Source organism: Sorex fumeus, unplaced genomic scaffold, assembly GCF_029834395.1.
Source record: "Sorex fumeus unplaced genomic scaffold, SorFum_2.1 ptg000226l, whole genome shotgun sequence".
In the NCBI taxonomy this organism is placed as follows: Eukaryota; Metazoa; Chordata; class Mammalia; order Eulipotyphla; family Soricidae; genus Sorex; species Sorex fumeus.
Genome location: NW_026606283.1, coordinates 894,887 through 913,909, shown reverse-complemented (window position 1 = coordinate 913,909; position 19,023 = coordinate 894,887). Strand labels below are relative to the sequence as shown.

The 19,023-nt window shown below is 52.0% G+C and overlaps 1 protein-coding gene across 1 annotated transcript in view; it reads left to right on the top strand.

Annotated features, from left to right (window-relative positions):
- The window catches only part of ILDR2 (immunoglobulin like domain containing receptor 2), a 211,067-nt gene that overhangs the window by 94,821 nt on the left and 97,223 nt on the right, over positions 1 to 19,023 (top strand). The gene's annotated exons all lie outside the window — the stretch shown is intronic.

Below are 19,023 nucleotides of genomic sequence, written 5' to 3'. Positions count from 1 at the left end.
AGTGCCGCCCCGGGCGGGCGGGCGCGGGCACCTGCCGAGCCCCGCGTCGCGCCTCCCGCGTCCAGTTTGAACCGGGCCGAGGCCCCGCCCCCCGCCTCCGACCGCCGCCGCCCCGGGGGCGTGGCCGAGGCCGGCCCCGCCCCCCGCGCGAGCCTCCGGGAAACGGGGTTAATTAGCTGATTAAAGGGGGTCTGGTGGGGGGGGCGGGGCTTCCCATGCGGCCGCCGCCGCGGTCGCGGGTCCCCGGGGCTCTGGCGATTTCACGCATTGGGGCCGATTTTCCCCGGACCGACTCGGTTGGGGATTTTACTTTATTTTATTTTTGAGTAGTGCTGTGAGAAGTTAAAAAAAAAAAGCATCGTCGTAACTAGAGATTTTTTAATTATTTATTTTTAAAGAAACGAAGTAAAAGCCAGCCCGAGCAGGCCTGTTTGGAGAGAGATGCTCCGCTTTTTAATTAATTAATTTATCTATTTATTTGCTTTTGGGTCACACCCGGCGATGCACAGGGGTTCCTCCTGGCTCGTGCACTCAGGGTTTCCTTCTGGCGGTGCTCGGGGGACCCTAAGGGATGTTGGGAATCTGCATCCCTTATGGTCGGGGTCGGCAGGGTGCAAAGCAAACAAACGCCCGGTATACCCGCTGTTTCTCCGGCCCCCTATGCTCTGCTTGTAACAGTGCCGAGCTGCAGGTTCTGCACCGGAGGAGAATCGGAGAGATGCTCAAAGGTTCGGTGAAGGACTGGAGCTTTCAGTCCTGGGCCCTCGCAGCCTCCAAGAATTCCTGGCGCTGCACGGGCTGTTCAAACAGTCAGTGGTGGCCGCCAATGAATTGGGGGCGGAATTGATTGATTTATGGTAATTAAGCTTTGGGGTGGGTCGAAATCAAATTATTCAACCTCCCCCCACCCCTGTAATCTCATTATTCCAGACCGCACCAAGCCCGCACAGTGCAAAATGTACTCGTGAGACAATTAATCTAAAAATTGGTCTAAGTTCTACTTATCAGGGTTGCTGCAGAAAGGCCCGTTTCCTCAGCCTCTGAAGCACAGGTATGTTGGTGCCGAATGGAAATTATCTCCACTGCGAAAAAACGCGGGGACCCTTATTTAAATTCTCATCTTCTGTTTAATCTTTGTTTTCAACTTGGGTTCCAAGAGGTAAATTAATGTGACTTTCAAAAAGTGATTGAAGTCAGCGTATGTGCTGTTCAGTCTTGATTTCATTTCTGTGAAAGAAAGTTTTTGTGAAATGAATTTTTATTTAAGGGAAAAATAGCTGTAAAATTAAAAATGGCTTGACCTGGTCTGTATTGCTTTATTTTCCTCCTATGAAAATCTGTTTCTATGCATGCCCACAGCCTATCCCAATGTCTGCAAGGAGTAGGGTACTCTATTTATGGAACAAAAATATACGTACAGTTATGAATGCTAGCATTATTGGAGAATTTATTCAAGTTAGTTACTCAGTACACAGATGAACAAGATTTCATTACATGTGAGAAAGAGAATTGGCTCACCTAAAGTAAAAAAAATAAAGCCCAGGGACTGGAGTGATAGCACAGCGGGTAGGGCATTCGCCTTGCATGCAGCCGACTCAGGTTCGATTCCCAGCATCCCAGAGGGTCCCCCGAGCACCACCACGAGTAATTTCTGAGTGCATGAGCCAGGAGTAAACCCTGTGCATCGCCGGGTGGGACCCAAAAAAGAGGCAAAATAAGTAATAAATAAAGCCCCAGATCAGTGATCTTAAGGCTCTGTAATTAACCGCTTCCACGCATGTTCCCTGAAATTCTCTCTTATCAGAAAAGTCTGGAGTTGGAGAGAAAGCACAGTGGGAAGGGCCTGGCCTTGCAGAGCCAGGGGCCGTTTTAGACCGCAGGCCTGGCATGTCCGCGACACAGGTTCCGTTCTCCGGTACCCCCACAACCGTCCCCAAAGAGTAACAACCCAAATGAGGGCCCTATTCCCTCCAAAATTCAGAAGCCTCTGGCAGGCTGCGCCCGGGTTTGGGGGTGACTCAAGGATCATCAGCTGAGTTAGGGGGGATGCACCCCACACCATGGAAATCACACTGAACTTCTCTGAGATTCTCCCCAGCCGGACCTCCTACAGGCAGATGTCTTACTGGGCCTACTTGGCCAGCGTCAGCAGAGGCGACTAATGTTTGGGCAGAAAAAGAACACCATTTTGGCAAGGGTTTTCATCATAAACGGGTGCTGGATCTTGTCAAATGCTTTCTCTGCATCTATTGATGTGGTCATCTGGTTTTTATCTTTTCTTTTGTTGATATGTTGGATTATGTTGATTGATTTCCAAATGATGGCTGGAGCGATAGCACAGCGGGTAGGACGTTTGCCTTGCACGCAGCCAACATGGCCGACCCGAGTTCGATTCCTCCGCCCCTCTCGGAGAGCCCGGCCAGCTACCGAGAGGATCTCGCCCGCACGGCAGAGCCTGGCAAGCTCCCCGTGACGTATTCGATATGCCAGACACAGTAACAACAAAGTCTCCAATGGAGACGTTACTGGGCCCGCTCGAGCAAATCGAAGATCAACGGGAGGGCCTTTACCTTTACCTTTACCTTTGTTGATATGTTGGATTATGTTGATTGATTTCCAAATGTTAAACCATCCTTGCATCCCTGACTTGGTCATGGTGTATGATCTTTTTTGATGAGTTGTTGAATTCTATTTGCCACTCAGTGCCTCTTTTGCAAACCACAGCACCCAAAAGGAGAGAGAGAGAGAGAGAGAGAGAGAGAGAGAGAGAGAGAGAACGAGAACAAAAGGGAATGCCCTGCTACAGAGGCAGGGTGGAATGGGAGGGAGACTGGGATCAGTGGTGGTAGAGAATGGGCACTGGTGGAGGGATGGGTACTCGATCATTGTATTACTGAAACCCAAGCACAAAAATCTCTAAGTCTGCAACTGTACCTCATGGTGTTTCACTAATAAAAATTTAAAAAAAAAAAAGAAAAAGAACACCAGGAACTCAGCTTACTGAATATGCCACAGGGCTGGAGCCCCAAGAGGGGAATGGGTACATGTATTGTTTTTGCTAGCTGTGCACCAAAGAGGCCTCGGAGTTGCCAGGAGGAGCTTGGGGAGCCCCAGAAGGGGGAGGCAGCCCCGAGAGTGGGCTCACCACCTGCTTCCCACAGCGTTATGGCTCAGGTGCCCGGGGAAGGGGGCGGCGGGGACTCACCATTCCCACTGGACCTGCTACCCAGTGCCAACAGTCACGTCCCAGCCCAGTCTGGGCTCCCCAGGCTACAGGTGCTGTGTTTAGGGGAAGCGAGGGAGAGCGGGAGCCAATTCCGATGGAAACAGGGGTTTCCCCGGAGAGAGAAGAGTGTCTCAGAGTAAAGAAATTGTACCTTCCCCCCAATTGTGGGTGCAGATGATTCCTAGGAGTATCCCACAAATTTCTTCTGAAAAGACACTCGGGGCTGGAGCGATAGCACAGCGGAGAGGGTGTTTGCCTTGCACGCAGCCAACCCGGGTTCAATTCCCAGCATCCCATAGGGTCTCCCCACTGAGCACCGCCAGGAGTGATTCCTGAGTGCAGAGTCAGGAGGAACCCCTGCCTGTGCATCACCGGGTGTGACCCAAAAAGCAAAAAAAAAAAAAAAAAAGACACCCAGTTAAAAAAAATTATAAAGGCACCCAGTAGAGTGGACTGTGGACAACTCAAGGCAAGAGGGAGAATGCTTCAATGGTCTTTTAGGGGGTTTCCAACTGTCCTGCCTGGGGTCTCTTGCCAGGGCATTTTCAAGGAAGGCACTGCCTGGCCTTTGATGGGAACGCCCGCTCGCTCGCTGCCTCCAGGAATGCAGTGTTGCTTCCTGCGCCCGCCCCCCCGGGGGGACATGGTGGTGGTCTGAGCCATTCCCAGTCATCCGTAGCCCTCCTTGGCGCTCAGCAACGAGCCTACTCCAACAGGACTCCCCAGCAAGTGCTCTGGCAATCAAATCCATTATAACCTCAAGTGCCCTTTAAAGCCCAGGGGTTGGGGCCGGAGCGATAGCATAGTGGGTAGGGTGTTTGCCTTGCACGCAGCCAACCTGGGTTCAATCCCCGGCATCCCATATGGTCTCCCAAACACCGCCGGGAGTAATTCCTGAGTGCAGAGCCAGGAATAATCCCTGAGCATTGCTGGATGTGACCCAAAAAGCAATAAATAAATAAAGCCCAGGGGTCAAGGAGCCTCGTGCTTGAAATACAGTCTTTTGTGCCCTGGCAAAGCTCTTTCCCGGAACTGGGCTTTGGACCCATGTCTTTAGCCTCCCCAGACAATCCCAAGACACCTTGGAAACGTGTTAGTCGCTGGGGCATGTTTGGGCCGAGCATCTCCTCAGAGGACTCTTCCTGATGTCCTGAGTGACTCACTCGGGTTCTCACCAGGAGAAACCAGGCCAGGGGCTGAACCGAGATGGCCTGGTCCCGTCCTGTCTACTTTGCTTTAGGCCTCTGACTTCCTGCCTGAGAGCCTTCCTGGGTTCCATTTCTGCCCTCCCTGTCTTCCCCTGCCTCTATCTTTCTTCATAAGCTTTATCTACACCCGCTTCCTGCCTTCACTCACCAGCCATGACCGTCTGACGTCTGCGCCCATCATTTTCTTGAAATCGCTTTATTGGAAATCACCCATGACTCCCAGCTGCCAGATCTGATGACTACCCTGCTCCTTGTCCGGCCTCTTGAAGGGGGGCTGGCCCTCTGGGTGTTTCCTGCTCCCTGAATGCCCACCTGCTTCCAGACCTCTGCTTTCTTCTCTTCCCTCCCAGGGTGGGTCTCGTTTTCTTTTTTTTTTTTTTACCTTTTTTTTTTTGCTTTTTGCTTTTTTGGGTCACTCCCAGCGATGCTCAGGGCTGACTCCTGAGTCAAATCCAACATTTTTTCTTTTTTTCCTGTTTGGGTCACACCCAGCGATGCTCAGGGGTTACTCCTGGCTCTGCACTTGGGAATTACTCCTGGCGGTGCTGGGGGCCATATGGGATGCCGGGAATCAAACCCAGGTCGGCCGCTTGCAAGGCAAACGCCCTATCCACTGTGCTATCGCTCCAGCCCCTGGGTCTTGTTTTCTGCACTGAGGTCCTTCCTACATGCTATACGCATGCCCTCTGGGCCCTGCGTCCTGGCCTCCTTGTTGACACCATGTCATTAAGCCTCACAGTTTCCGTATTTTTCTGACGATACAACCCCCTCCCCATCTACACCTTTACACAACTGGCAGAGTACACCTCTCCTCCCTCCCCTGACTGGATGTAATACACACACACACACACACACACACACACACACACACACACAATTTTGTAAGAGATAGAAGAGGGTCAGAGACATCATTCCAGGGGCTAAGAGGCTTGCTTTGCATGCAGCTGACTCGGGTTCAATCCCTGGCATTAAATAGAGTGCCCTGAGCACAGAACAAGGAGTAGGGAGTAGCTCATGAGCACTGTCCCCCCCAAAAAAAACAAGGCAAACGTGCAATATCACAGGGAAGCTGGCTTGGAGGTGAGCCAAGAGGGAGGATAGAAAAGCACGAGCAAGCCATGCATTTGCTCATTTAACTCATTCCCCTTCCTTGGCCATCAGAGGGACTGGGGTTCAGAGATGTTGGGTAACCTACCCGGAGTCACACAGGGCCTGGGATTTGAACTTGGACCACTTTGCAACATCCTTTCTCTCTAAGCCAGACCGCCGCCCAGCTAGAGAGAGGGAACCCAATTCTTTTTTGTTTTCTTTTGCTTTTGTGGATCACACCGGCAAGGCACAGGGGTTCCTCCTGGTTTTGCACTCAGGAATCACTCCTGGTGGTGCTCAGGGGACCCTATGGGATGCTGGGAATTGAACCCAGGTGGGCCACGTGCAAGGCAAACGTCCTCCCCGCTGTGCTATCGCTCCAGCCCCGGAAGCCCACTCTTTCTCATGACCATCTCGGTTTTGACAATTCTTTCCTTGTTCATCTATTTCATATTATGATAATGTCTTCCTGGAATGGGATGATATAATGCTAGAAATGGAAGATGTTTATTTGCGACGAAGATTACAGCGCCGGGCTTCCTGTGATAACCAAGGGAAGCGACTCAGAATGGGATAGGATTTCCAGTCTTTGCCGGAGATGATAATTAATACACATTTTAGGCATCTGATGGAGCCTGCTGAGGCAGGACCCATCAGCCCTGCACCCTGTTGGTATTTACCGAGTCTGGGGGTTCATCAGAAAAGCTGGGAAGCATTGTGTGATGAGTCGGACTGAAATGATGCTGAGGGTATTCTTCCTCGTACTAAAGCCAATTACTCTGACAAAACTATGTTGCTTCTTTTCTTCATGCAAAATTCATGTTGGAATTTCATCTGGGTCCTCAAATTTGAAATTTCCATAACAAATTCATTGCATTATTAAATTTTACCCGCCACTGCATTAGGCGCTCGAAACTGATTGTACAATCTAATTAATTCAGAATATTAACGGCAATTTCCATAAAATGAATAGGATGATGTTGATCGGGGTGAGACATAGGGTTATACTCATTTCTTTCCCCTGGCCCCGGGGATCGCAATTATACTTGCGCTAAAAAAAAAAAAAGAAAACAAGGTTCTCTGAAGAAGTCTCCAGAAACTTCTTGAGCTTATGCGAAAACAGCCTAGACCAGAAGTTAATGTGAGGCGCTGGAGCAGTAGCACAGCGGGTAGGGCATTTGCCTTGCATGCAGCAGCCCAGGTTCGATTCCCAGCATCCCATAGGGTCCCCCAAGCACCGCCAGGAGTAATTCCTGAGTGCATGAGCCAGGAGTAAGCCCTGTGCATCGCTGGGTGTGACCCAAAAAGAAAAAGCAAAAAGTAAATAAATTGTGATGGTGTTTGCACAACTCTGTAAATATTTTGGAAATCACGAATTCTTATGCTGTAAGTGTGTGAAGTGTGTAGTATGTCAATTATATCAATAAAGCTGTTTTAAAAGAAAAAAGAAAAAGAAAACACACAATAAAAATACAAAGAAGTCAGAATCCACAGAAAGAGAGAGAGAGAGTAAGAGAGAGAGGGAGACAGAACAGAACGTTTTTTAGGCAGACTTTTCGGGAGTCATATGTCTTCTTAGCAGCTTAATTAAGTGGAAAGTATAAAGGGCGATAGGGATAAAGTAGATGCTTTGAAACTGTCTGATAACCCTGAGAAAAAGAAAAATGCCGAAAGCGAGAAGAATAATTTAGGACGTGGGTGAGAGTGAACGCAGCTGTGCTCTCGGGCGGCCAACCCCACGCTCATCCCTTTAATCCAATGTCCAGAGAGTAATTCGAGCTCCCGTCGGTGAGGAAGGACCAAGGAACAGTAAGATTTATCTCTGTTTCTCTGCTCAAAAAAGTAGTCAAGCAAACTGTGTATTTTGGCCGGCTCTCTCGGCTCTCTCTCCAGCCACGAGATCAAAATGTTATCATCTTATCAAGCTGTTTCAATCACTCGGGTGGGTGGATCCGGAATGACAGCACTAATCTAACAAATCTAACAATGTGCAGGAAGGGCGGGTCCTCCATATTATCTTGGACCCCTCTTTCTTCTGTCTCAAAAATAAACCACGTTGCTATTCTATATTGGGGGGGGAGGTTCCCAACCCTGCTGCTCCCTGAGTACAAATGAAGTCAAATAAACACAGATCACCCCCAAAGATTCCCCACAACAGCAGGGAAGAACATCATCCAGCACCCTGGAAAACAAACAAACAAACAAACAAAAAAACTAAATTAAGGTTTTTCCTCCACCCGCTGTTTTCCCCGAGAACCCAACCTATGGAAAGAGGCTTCTTTCTCCAAGTTTTTGTTCAAAGAGGGCCTGAAAGATTTGCTGAGGGTCATGGCGCTGTCTACTGGAATAAATTTATTCCAGTTTTCCAGCTTCTTCTCTGGGACCCTGCTTCCTGCTGTCGTGTGTCTACCAGCCTGTCCTGGGTGTAAGTGTAACAATTGTAGGCGGTTTGGGGTCTGGGAAGGCTCACGGGGTTCCCCCCAGGGCCATCGCTGAAGTCCGAATTTGGTTTTAGCAGAGATTGCATGGGACACCCCACTTTGGGAGAGCAGGGTCTTCCGTGTGTCTCTGCTTGTGAAGAAGAGCAAGGGCACAGGCCCCCAACACACACCTCCAAGCCCACCCTCTCCTCTTCTCCTCTGAAGGCAGGCAAGTTATATTTTAATTTTGGTTTTTTTTTTTGGCTTTTGGTTACCCCTGACTCATGCACTCAGGAATCACTCCTGGCAGTGCTCGGGGGAACTATAGGGGATGCTGGGAATCAAACCCTGGTCGGCGGGTGCAAGGCAAACGCCCTACCCACTGTGCTATCACTCCAGTCCCTCTGATGGCAAGTTCTTTGGAAAGAGGCCAGCCAAGCAATCCAGCCACATCAGAACTGCTTCCCGCCTTCAGGAGCTGTTTCCCAGGGGACCAAGCTGTAACTGCAGACAAGAGCGAAGGGACCCAGCCCTCTCTTCCTCCCTGTTATCACTCCCATGCTTTCACGTCCCACGCCCGCCTACCTGGGCTGTGCCCCTGGCCTCCACCGTCAGTGCTCAGAATCTCACTCCTGCCTCACTGCAAAACGGAACTGCACGCCAGGCGGGGAAACGCAGCCCTTTCTGTTGGAGGCGGGTCTCCTCCTGAGCCTTCTGGGGTGGTCAGACCATGCCTGGTGGGATTCTGGCCAACGATGGCACAGGTCGGTGGAGCCCTTTGGGACAGAGGGACCAAGAGGGGACGCCTTCAGTGAAACCAAACACAGGAACGTACCGTTAAGAACAAACTTTAGAGGCCAGAGCCCTCGACCACCAGAAAGCTGTTTTGCTGGAGGAATGGGCAGGCAGGGGATGGGAGAATCAACCCTCAAGGGCGCGCTTACCTAAATACTTGCTCAGCTAACGCTCTGATAGGCCCAGGCCGGAAACGCAGAACTCAGGAGACAAGTGGGAGGAGCTGAGGGTCTGGGGACAGCGGGGCCGTGAGTCGGGAAAAGCATCTCCCAAGGTTCCCAAGACAGTAAAATTGGGGGGACGAGGAGTTGAAAGTCACTCTGGAATTGGAGTTGAGCCAAGTCAAGCCTCTTTTTTGTTCAAGGGCAAGTGTCACAAAATTCTTTAATACTCCTCCAGCCAGAGAAAGATTACATTCACTGCTCCCCTATTCTTTCCTAATCCACGTTAATTTAGCCCCTATAATTTTCATTTCTTTGGAAGCAATTCTGCACTAATAGTCCTCCTAATTTCCCCGAGAACCTAAACACTCAGGAGAATCTAGTTCTTCAATTAGCGAGTCCTTAGAACAAGTGTTTTGTTATCATTTAAAAGTGAGTTGCTCAGAGCCGCTGTGGAAAAAAAAAAAAAAAAGAGCCGAATAGCACTCAAAGGGATTAAACCAATTACGAAGAGATCTAAAAGCAGATCCGGGCTAGGAAAATCAGATCAGACGCAAACCGCTTGGAAGCGAATCCTTTCCCTTCGGCAACTAAAATTAATTGAAACATTCCCCCACCCTACCGATCCAGTCCCTGCCCAAGTTCTGCCAAACATCTCCTGCCAGGGCCAATGAGAAGCTCTCTTTGTCAAACGAGATCAATCTCAGCTGCGGATATTCTGAGACTTTGAAGCCATCTGGCCTATATCTGGGACGTTCCAGGACACTCCGATATCTTGTCATTTTAATCCTTTTAATAAAGACGTTTGTTAAACCTCTAACTCGAAGAGGAATCGTTTTATATCAATCACGGTGAGATTACATAGAGTGAAATTCACAAGGGAACAGTCTCCAGCCAACCATTCGATTAAACCCAACCAACATTCACCGACTATGATCTATTTCCCCTTCGCTCTGGGCCCCTCGCCTTCAAGGATCTTTACCAACAAACAATAAATAACCTTTGGGTGATTTGGATATAATAGTTCACAGATGCTCCAACCACAAGGGAACATATACTTTTATGGAGTCAGAATGACAGGGGAGGCTTCCCACAAGAGGCAACTCAGTAACTGGGATTTGAAGGATGAATAGGAGTTCGCTAGGTGCAGCAGAAATGAACCCTGGTGTTTCAAGGGACTAACATGTAAATGTTACGGTTTTCTTCCTTCATTTTTTTTTTGGTCACACCCAACGGTGCTCCAGAGTTACTCCTGGCTCTGCATTCAGCAATTCTTCCTGGCAGTGCTCAGAGGACCACATGGGATGCCAGGGATCAAACCCGGGTCAGCTACGTGCAAGGAGAAAGCCCTCCCTACTACACTACTGCTCTGGCCCCAGTAACTTTTTTTACACTTTCCCTCATGGGGATTTCAAACAGCAGAACCATGTGATAGCCTGGCTGGTAGAACTCATAATATGGGGGTACTTGTCAGACAAGCCCCTCAAGCCAGTGAGTATTTTCCAGGCCCCTGTCTGCTTTCTTGTTTTGGGAATTAGGATGGTCCTATAGCAATAACAGAACCAAAAATTAGGGGCCAGAGCGATAGCACAATGGGGAGGGCGTTTGCCTTGCACACGGCTGACCGGGTTCAACCCCCAGCACCCCCAAGGGTCCCTTGCACCCTGCTGGGAGTGATTCTTGAATTCCTGAGTGCAGAGCCAGGAGTAACCCCTGAGCACCACTGGGTGTGACCCAAAACAAAAACAAATACTGTCCTCCTGTTGTTCATCGATTTGCTCGAGTGGGCCCAGTAACGTCTCCATTTTGAGACTTGTTGTGACTGTGTTTGGCATCTCGAGTATGTCACAGGGAGCTTGCCAGGCTTTGCCATGCGGGCGAGATACTCTTGATAGCTTGCCAGGCTCTCCGAGAGGGGTGGAGGAATCGAACCCGGCTTGGCCAGGCTATCTGCGCGCAAGGCAAACGCCTACCCGCTGTGCTATCGCGCCAGAGAACAAAAAACCAGAGAGAGAGCTACCAGCCCGATGATATTCGCTGATGCTCAGAAGCCTCTCTGGAGTTTTGTCTTTGGCTTAAAATATTTTTTAAATGGGGCTGGGGCAAAGGTACAACAGGGAGGGTGTTTGCCTTGCATGCGACTGACCCCGGTTTGATCCCCGGTATCCTGTACGGTCCCCCAAGAACATCCAGGAATGATCCCTGAGTGCAGAGCCAGGAGTCAGCCCTGAGCATCATTGGGTGTGGCCCCCAAACCAATGTGTATATGTGTAGCTCCGCCCTGTAGCACTGTCCTCCCGTTGTTCATCGATTTGCTTGGGCGGGCACCAGTAATGTCTCCATTGTGAGACTTGTTGTTACTGTTTTTGGCATATTGAATATGCCATGGGGAGCTTTCCAGGCTCTGCTGGCAGGATAGTCTTGGTATCTTGCTGGGCTCTCCAAGAGGGACAGAGGAATCAAACCCGGGTTGGCTGCATGCAAGCCAAATCCCCTACCCATTGTGCTATCGCTCCAGCCCATATATGTGTATGTATGTATATATGTGTATGTATGTGTGTGTGTATATATATATATATAATACATGTCATTGTGAATTGTCACTGTCCTCCCATTGTTCATTGATTTGCTCAAGCGGGTCCAGAAACACCTCCATTGTGACAATTGTTACTGTGTTTGGCATATCGAATACGTCACAGGGAGCTTGCCAGGCTCTGCCATGCGGGCGAGATACTCTCGGTAGTTTGCCAGGCTCTCCGAGAGGGGCGGAGGAATCGAACTCGGGTCGGCCATGTTGGCCGCTTGCAAAGCAAACGCCCTACCCGCTGTGCTATGGCTCCAGCCCATATATAATACATATATACATGTATCCCCAGGGCTGGAGTGATAGCATAGCAGGTAGGGCGGTTACCTTGCACGCGATGGACCCAAGTTTGATTCCTCTGCCCCTCTTGGAGAGCCTGACAAGCTACCGAGAGTGCCTCTACCACACAACAAAGCCTGGCAAGCTCCCTGTGACATATTCGATGTGCCAAAAACTGTAACAGCAAGTCTCACAATTTGTTGTTAGATGTTACTGGTGCCCGCTCGAGCAAATTGATGAACAACGGGACGACAGCGACAGTGACATGTATTCCCCTAATATGGCTTCTGCTGGGAAGAAAACATAAAGCTGAATACCCTTTAGGTTTTTAAAATCTACATTCTCAGATCTAATTTTTGCAAGCAACAAGGATCCACTTTTTCTTACTGTTGAACCAAAATACACGAGGTGGGTCGTGGAAGAGGAGGGTTCCTCTTCCATATGGGAGGAGAAGTTCTCAGGCATTGCTGGTGACCCCTGGGCCCTGTGTCCACGTGGACGGTCACTAGCTGGGCATTGTGGCAAATAATGCCACGTCAGGTGTTATTCTCTCCATCTTTGACGGACCCAAATGCCAAATCCAGGAGCCGGGGCGGGTTCCCTCAGAGATGTGAGCTGGATCTCTGGACTTCGGGTGAAGACTTGCCCTGAGGTGTAAGGTGACCAGAAGTTTCCATCCACTGCTGTGGGCACTAGGTGACCGGATGTCCCGAACAGGGGAGGAGGAGGGGAGAGATGTGGAGACACATGAGACAACGACACAGCTGCAAAAGAACTTCATTTGCACATCACACTTCTTGCATTATGTATGTGTGTATATATGAGCTGGAGCAATAGCACAGCGGGGAGGGCGTTCGTCTTGCACGCGGCGGACCTGGGTTCGATTCCTCCGTCCCTCTCGGAGAGCCCGGCAAGCTCCCGAATTATCCTGCCTGCATGGCAGAGCCTGGCAAGCTCCCCGTGGCATATTTGATATGCCAAACACAGTAACTACAAGTGTCACGATGGAGACGTTACTGGGGCCTGTTTGAGCAAACTGATGAACAATGGGAGGACAGTGCTACAGTGCTCTCTGCATTAGATGAAGGTGAGCAGTGCGTGGACTTTCACCCCCACACCCCCAGATTCCAGCCCTGTCTGGGGGATAGAGAGTGTAAGGGTGAAGTTGGCACATGTGGCCGTGGGTCCCCGGGGTGTTTCTGTGGCTCACGCCCGAGGCCGGGGGCAGATCAGGTCACATAGCTGGGATATCTGCCTCTCTCCTGCCGTTGCCATGGAGACCCCAGAGAAAAGAGGGGGCCCTCAGTGGACTCGTCCAGCCGCTTGCTCTGTTCTTTCATCTTGCTCTGCACCCCTCCCCGGCCTCCTGGCCTCCCGTTAGTGGCAAACACCAGCCCCCCTTTCTCTGCTCAGGGGTCGCTGGGGGAGGGGTGCGGGAGCCGCTGACCTCTGGGCGCTCGGGGCTGAAGGTGACGGATGTCACCCAGGCAGAGGCTGCAAAGGGCTCTGCCCCGGGGCTGGCGGCACGGCGCTGCCACCGAGAAAATGATGAGGTGAATTAAACTTTAATTGGATTTTTATTTGATTTCAGCACCCAATAAAGGGACAGCAATTTTCCGCGTCCTGTCCCGGGCTGGAGAGAGGCTTGGAGAACATCTGTTTTATTAACAGCTGCGCCCATAAAGTGCATTCTGATTTGGGGACGGACAAACCCACGCCCCAAGAAATTGTATTTGTTCATGGCCAAACCTCACCACTGGCCTCTCCTGGACACCCTCACGGGGCAGGGGGGCTGCAGGCAGCGGAGGAGGGCTGTGAGGTGAGCTGCCAGCTTCCTTACAGACTTTTTTCAAAACCAAGGTCAGTGGCGGCTGCAGTGAGACAGATGGGAAATGGAATTCAAGAGCTAAACGGCATGAAGGTACGAAACCGCGCCTTTCCTCCTCAGCCTCTGGCCGTGATGGCTGAAGAAAGGAAGAAAGTCCACCCACAAGGCAGACACCAAGTAAAGCCCTGGGGACGCCTGGGCTGTGGCCTAGAGTCCTGTGAAACCCAGAGCTGAAACAATAGTGTCGAAAAGCCAAGGGCCTTGCAGACGGGGCTGGAGCCATAGCACAGCGGGGAGGGCATTTGCTTTGCACGCGGCCCACCCAGGTTCGATCCCCGGCATCCCATAGGGCCCCACCTCAAGCCCTGCCAGGAGTGAGTCCTGAGTGCAGAGCCAGGAGGAACCCCTGAGCATCACTGGGTGTGATTCCAAAAACCAAACAAAGAGGGGAAGGGGGGAGGCGGACAGTGAAAGGTGTTTGTGTGTTTAAATTCTAAAAGTCGGTTCTCTTGGGCCTGGAGCGATAGCACAGCGGGGAGGGCATTTTTCTTGCATGCGGCCGACCTGGGTTTGATTCCCAGAATCTCATAGGGTCCCCCATGTACCGCCAAGAGTAGTTCCTGACAGCATGAGCCAGGAGGAACCCCTGAGCATAGCCGGGTATGACCCAAAAATCCTAAATAAATAAATAAATAAACCAAAAATAGCACTGTAGCACTGTCCTCCCGTTGTTCATCGATTTGCTCGAGTGGGCCCAGTAACATCTCCATTGTGAGACTTGTTGTTACTGTGTTAGGCATATCGAATACACCATGGGTAGCTTGCCAGTCTTTGCCGTGTGGGCGGGATACTCTCAGTAGCTTACCGGGCTCTCTGAGAGAGGCGGAGGAATCAAACTCGGGTCAGCAGGGTTGGCCGTGTGCAGGGCAAATGCCTATCCGCTGTGCTATCGTTCCAGCCCAAACCAAAAATAAATAAATAAATAAACAAATAAATAAATAAAAGTTGGCTCTGAACATCAAACCATGGATGACGAGGCATGGGGAGACCCAGCCTTGTGGCTGTCTCTGAGCACTGACCAGGACCAGGCACCCCCGGAGACAGGTCCCCCCCGGAACTCTGCCAGGGTACAGCTGGTATTCGCATGGCAAGTCCCGGTGTTCGGAAATGAAGTCGTGTGGACACATCTCCTAGTGCAGAAACGTGCTGAGTGTCCCTTGGGTTTGACTCCGGAACTGGGCATGGGGCACATGTGTTAGACATCTCTACAGGCTGGATAGAGTTTGGGGGAGGAGGCTGGGGGAGGTGCTGGGTGTGACTGGAAATTAAGGGGCTTTCTTTGTGCCTCTCCCCACAGTCTCAGCTAGGCAACAAGCAATGCCCTTAGAGAAGGTGCCTTGCCAACGTGGCTCCTGGCCACGGAAGCAGGTGACTGGCTGGACAGAGGCCTTGAGGGCCACCTCACTGCATCCCAAAGGTCAGGACAGGCTGGCAGACCCTGGGGGCGTTGGGATGGAAGAGTGTTTGGGCCCCCAATTCCTGGTGTTTGGGGGCCTGGCAAATGCTGGACACGCACAAGAAACTCGGACACAGCTCCCAGACTCCGCCTCCTGCAGCCGGTCCTCAAAAAAAGTTTCTGTGCTCTAGCGCCCCCTGCTGGAGCAGGCAAACAAGGGCAGCCTTGAGGGAGAAAGCCCGCAGGCAATTTTTTTTTCTTTTTGGGTCACACCCAGTGGTGCGCAGGGGTTCCTCCTGGCTCTGCACTCAGGAATTACTCCTGGTGGGGCATGGGGACCCTATGGGATGCCGGGAATCGAACCCGGGTTGGTCGCGTGCAAGGCAAACGCCCTCCCCGCTGTGCTATCACTCCAGCCCCACGCATGTGTGTGTGTGTGTGTGTGTGTGTGTGTGTGTGTGTGTATTACCTGTTTTTTTTTTTTCTTTTTGGGTCATACCTGGCAATGCACAGTAGTTACTCCTGGTGGTGCTCAGGGGTCCATATGGGATGCTGGGAGTAGAACCTGGGTTGGCCGCTTGCAAGACAAACAAACATCCAAACCGCTATGCTATCGCTCCAGCCCCTTGCATGTTCTTTTGTACTGCCAAGGGACCAAGAACTGTAGTCAGGAGGCAGTTGCCAGGAATAAAATTAGAGGGGCCACTGAGGGCCCTGGACACGGGCTGGGGTAGACCAGATGTGCAGAGAGGAACCGGTCTTCCAGAACATTCCACGCCTGCTACCAACACTGTGAATTGCGCTTGGGGCTCAGACCTCACTTCCTGGACACCTCCAACAACCCAATCAAAGACCCGGAAGATTGTATTATTATCTGGAGGCCACTCCGCAGAGAGGATGAAAAATGTCTTCTGGAGAAGGGCGGTCTTGGAAAATTGCCTTTTCTGGGAGAATTGATGGGCAGGGCTGGGGAGTAAAACACTCCTGAATTGTGTCATAGGAACGCAGATAAGGCCCCCCAGAGGTGGTAAGGGCTCACCCCACCCTGGCTGGATCGGAAGGAGCCACGCAGATGGAGACGCTGCTGGAAGGTGTCGCCAGGAGAGTGATGGGATGTCGAGATGATGAGGGGGTGGCAGGGTGAGAGTCCGGGCTTCCTGGGGACACTGGGGTCACTGCTCAGAGGGTCAGTGCCACGTGAGTGAAGTCTTAGGCTTTAGCAGCCTTGGAAGTCTCTGGGTCCCCAGGTTTGATTCTGAGCCCTGAACACAGAGCCAGGGGTACCCCCCGGGGTGCTACCAGGTGTGGCCCCCAAACCAAAAGAAAACCCAAGGGAGAAAAGTCCCCCATTTTTATTTTTATTTTTTGCTTGTTGGGTCACACCCAGTGATGCTCAGGGCTGACTCCTAGCTCTGCACTCAGGAATCACTCCCGGCGGTGCTCAGAGGACCCTATGGGATGCCAGAGATTGAACCCCGGTCGGCCGTGTGCAAGGCAAACGCCCTACCTACTGTGCTATCGCTCCAGCCCCCAAGTCCCCCCATTTTTGTCCTGGGTCAGCACAGGGAGGGTCTAGGTTCTGCTCAAGTTTGCGGCCCAGATGGGTTTACTGACTAGGAATCCACAGTCCCGGGACACGCAAGCAAGTGGTTTCCCTTGATTTGTGGGTAACATCAGGGGCCCGTTGTGCCTCAGATACATTTTTTTCTTTTTGGGTCACACCCAGCGATGCACAGGGGTTCCTCCTGGCTCTGCACTCAGGAGTTACTCCTGGTGGTGCTCAGGAGACAATATGGGATGCTGGGAATCGAACCCAGGTCGGCCGCGTGCAAGGCAAACGCCCTACCCGCTGTGCTATCGCTCCAGCCCCAGACACAACTTTTTGATCTCCCTCGTCCAGCTTCTTGTTCAATTCAGAGGGATGCCGACTGATCCCAGCCCCTGCCCTCACCCTCATCCCTGGCCAGGAGCTGCAGTTCCAGCTCCAGGAATGAGGCGCGACTGTGCTTTTTGGCCCATCCCATACAGGCTCAGCAGGGCAACAGCTCCCAGCTGTATTCCAGCTCTTCTGACCCCGGGGTTCATTCATCTTTGCGTTTCCAGCTCCCAGAATAACACGGGGGACCCAGCTAGCCAAAGCTCTGTTGATGGTCCCGAGAGAGAGGAGAGAGGACAGCTACAAGAATGCGAGAACAGTCCCGCTCCCACCCCTAAGCACACTGTGTCAGTAGTGGAGGCGTTGTCGCGTGAGACCCGAGTGTTTGCATCTCGGTGGCATCTGAAGCCCCTGTCATTTCTTTTTTTCTTTTTTCTTTTTTTGGTGGGGGGTTTGGGTCAAACCTGGCGATGCTCAGGGGTTCCTCCTGGCTCATGAAATCAGGAATCACTCTTGGCGGTGCTCAGAGGACCCTATGGGATGCTGGGGATCGCACCTGGGTTGGCCGCGTGCAAGGCAAACGCCCTACCCGCTATGCTATCACTCCAGCCCCACAGGGCAGCTCTTGGCTGAACCCCAACATGGTCCCCTTGTGCCAGTGGTGATGTGTGACTGAGAGTGCAACTGCGCTGACACTCATCGGCCCCACTTGAGAGTCACACGTGGCCATGTGCCACGTGCCACGTGCCCACGGAACCTTACCACGTGACAGCAACTTTCCAGTCCTGTGAAAATCAACACCGCCTGCTGGTGGAACTATGGGCTGGAACCATAATTATAAGGGGCACTTGCCTTGCACACGGCCGACCCGAGTTCAATCCTGGCACTCCACGTGTTCCCCCGAGGAAGGAGTGATCCCTGAGCACAGAGCCCAGAGTCAGCCCACTGCCAGGTGCGGTCCCAAAAGGAAGCAGTGTGGGAAGAATTCTCACCAAGGTGACCCGTCCTGAGTACCAGGAAGGCCCACAGGGACCAACCTCCGCCATGCTGAGTGTTCCTCCACGGAGCACGAAGAGCCAATATCATCTGCTATCACCCCCCCCACCACCACCACCACCTCGGGGCTGCTTTCCCAGAAGGGACCCCTCACCACTTACCTCCTCCTGAACACTCACCTCCATGAAGACCACCCTCTCCTCTCCATTCTCCTCTGTGTGGTGGGAAATGACCTCCTGCCATCTGCCCCGTTGTCTGGGGACCTGGCTTTTTATTTATTTTTTCTGTTTTGGGGGTCATACCCAGCAATGCACAGGGGTTCCTCCTGGCTCTGCACTCAGGAATTACTCCTGGCGGTGCTCAGGGGATCCTATGGGATGCCGGGGATCGAACCCGGGTGGGTCGCATGGAAGGCAAACGCCCTCCCCGCTGTGCTATTGCTCCAGCCCCAAAATGCGATGCACGTTGGACCATTTCTCTGGCCCTTGTTTTAGCTCCTTTAGTGGTTTCCAGTGTAGCCCAGTAGAAATCAGGGGGCTGGGAAGATGGCGCAGGTGTGAAGCTCCTTGTCTTTTATATGGTTCCGTCCACGTGATCCCCAACCACGTGAGGGACCCCTTGAACACAGAGCCAGGAGTAGCTCCTAAGTACCACCGGGTGTGGCCCCCACGTCCTCCCACCCGCCCAAATTTATTTATTAATTTACTTTGGCTTTTTGGGTCCCACCCGGTAATGCTCAGGGGTTCCTCCTGGCTCTGCACTCAGGAATCACTCCTGGTGGTGCTCAGGGGACCCTAGGGGATGCCGGGGATCGAACCCGGGTCGGCCGCGTGCAAGGCAAACGTCCTACCCACTGTGCTATCACTCCAGTTGGGGGACCTGGCTTTTGTGGTGCCCAGGAGGCTGGATCTGGAACATTCTATGATCGCACCTCCCCCCGCCTCCCCTCCCCCCCGAGCTCGAGCCAAGGAGCAGAGAGCAAGTGGGACAAAGCACCGAGTCTGAGCAGAGTCATTTAATGGGGAGTCCAGGGCCAGACGGGGGAGACAGAATCAGTGTGGCTGCACCAGGCAGGCTGGCCAGTGGATGGCGGTTCCAGGTGCGG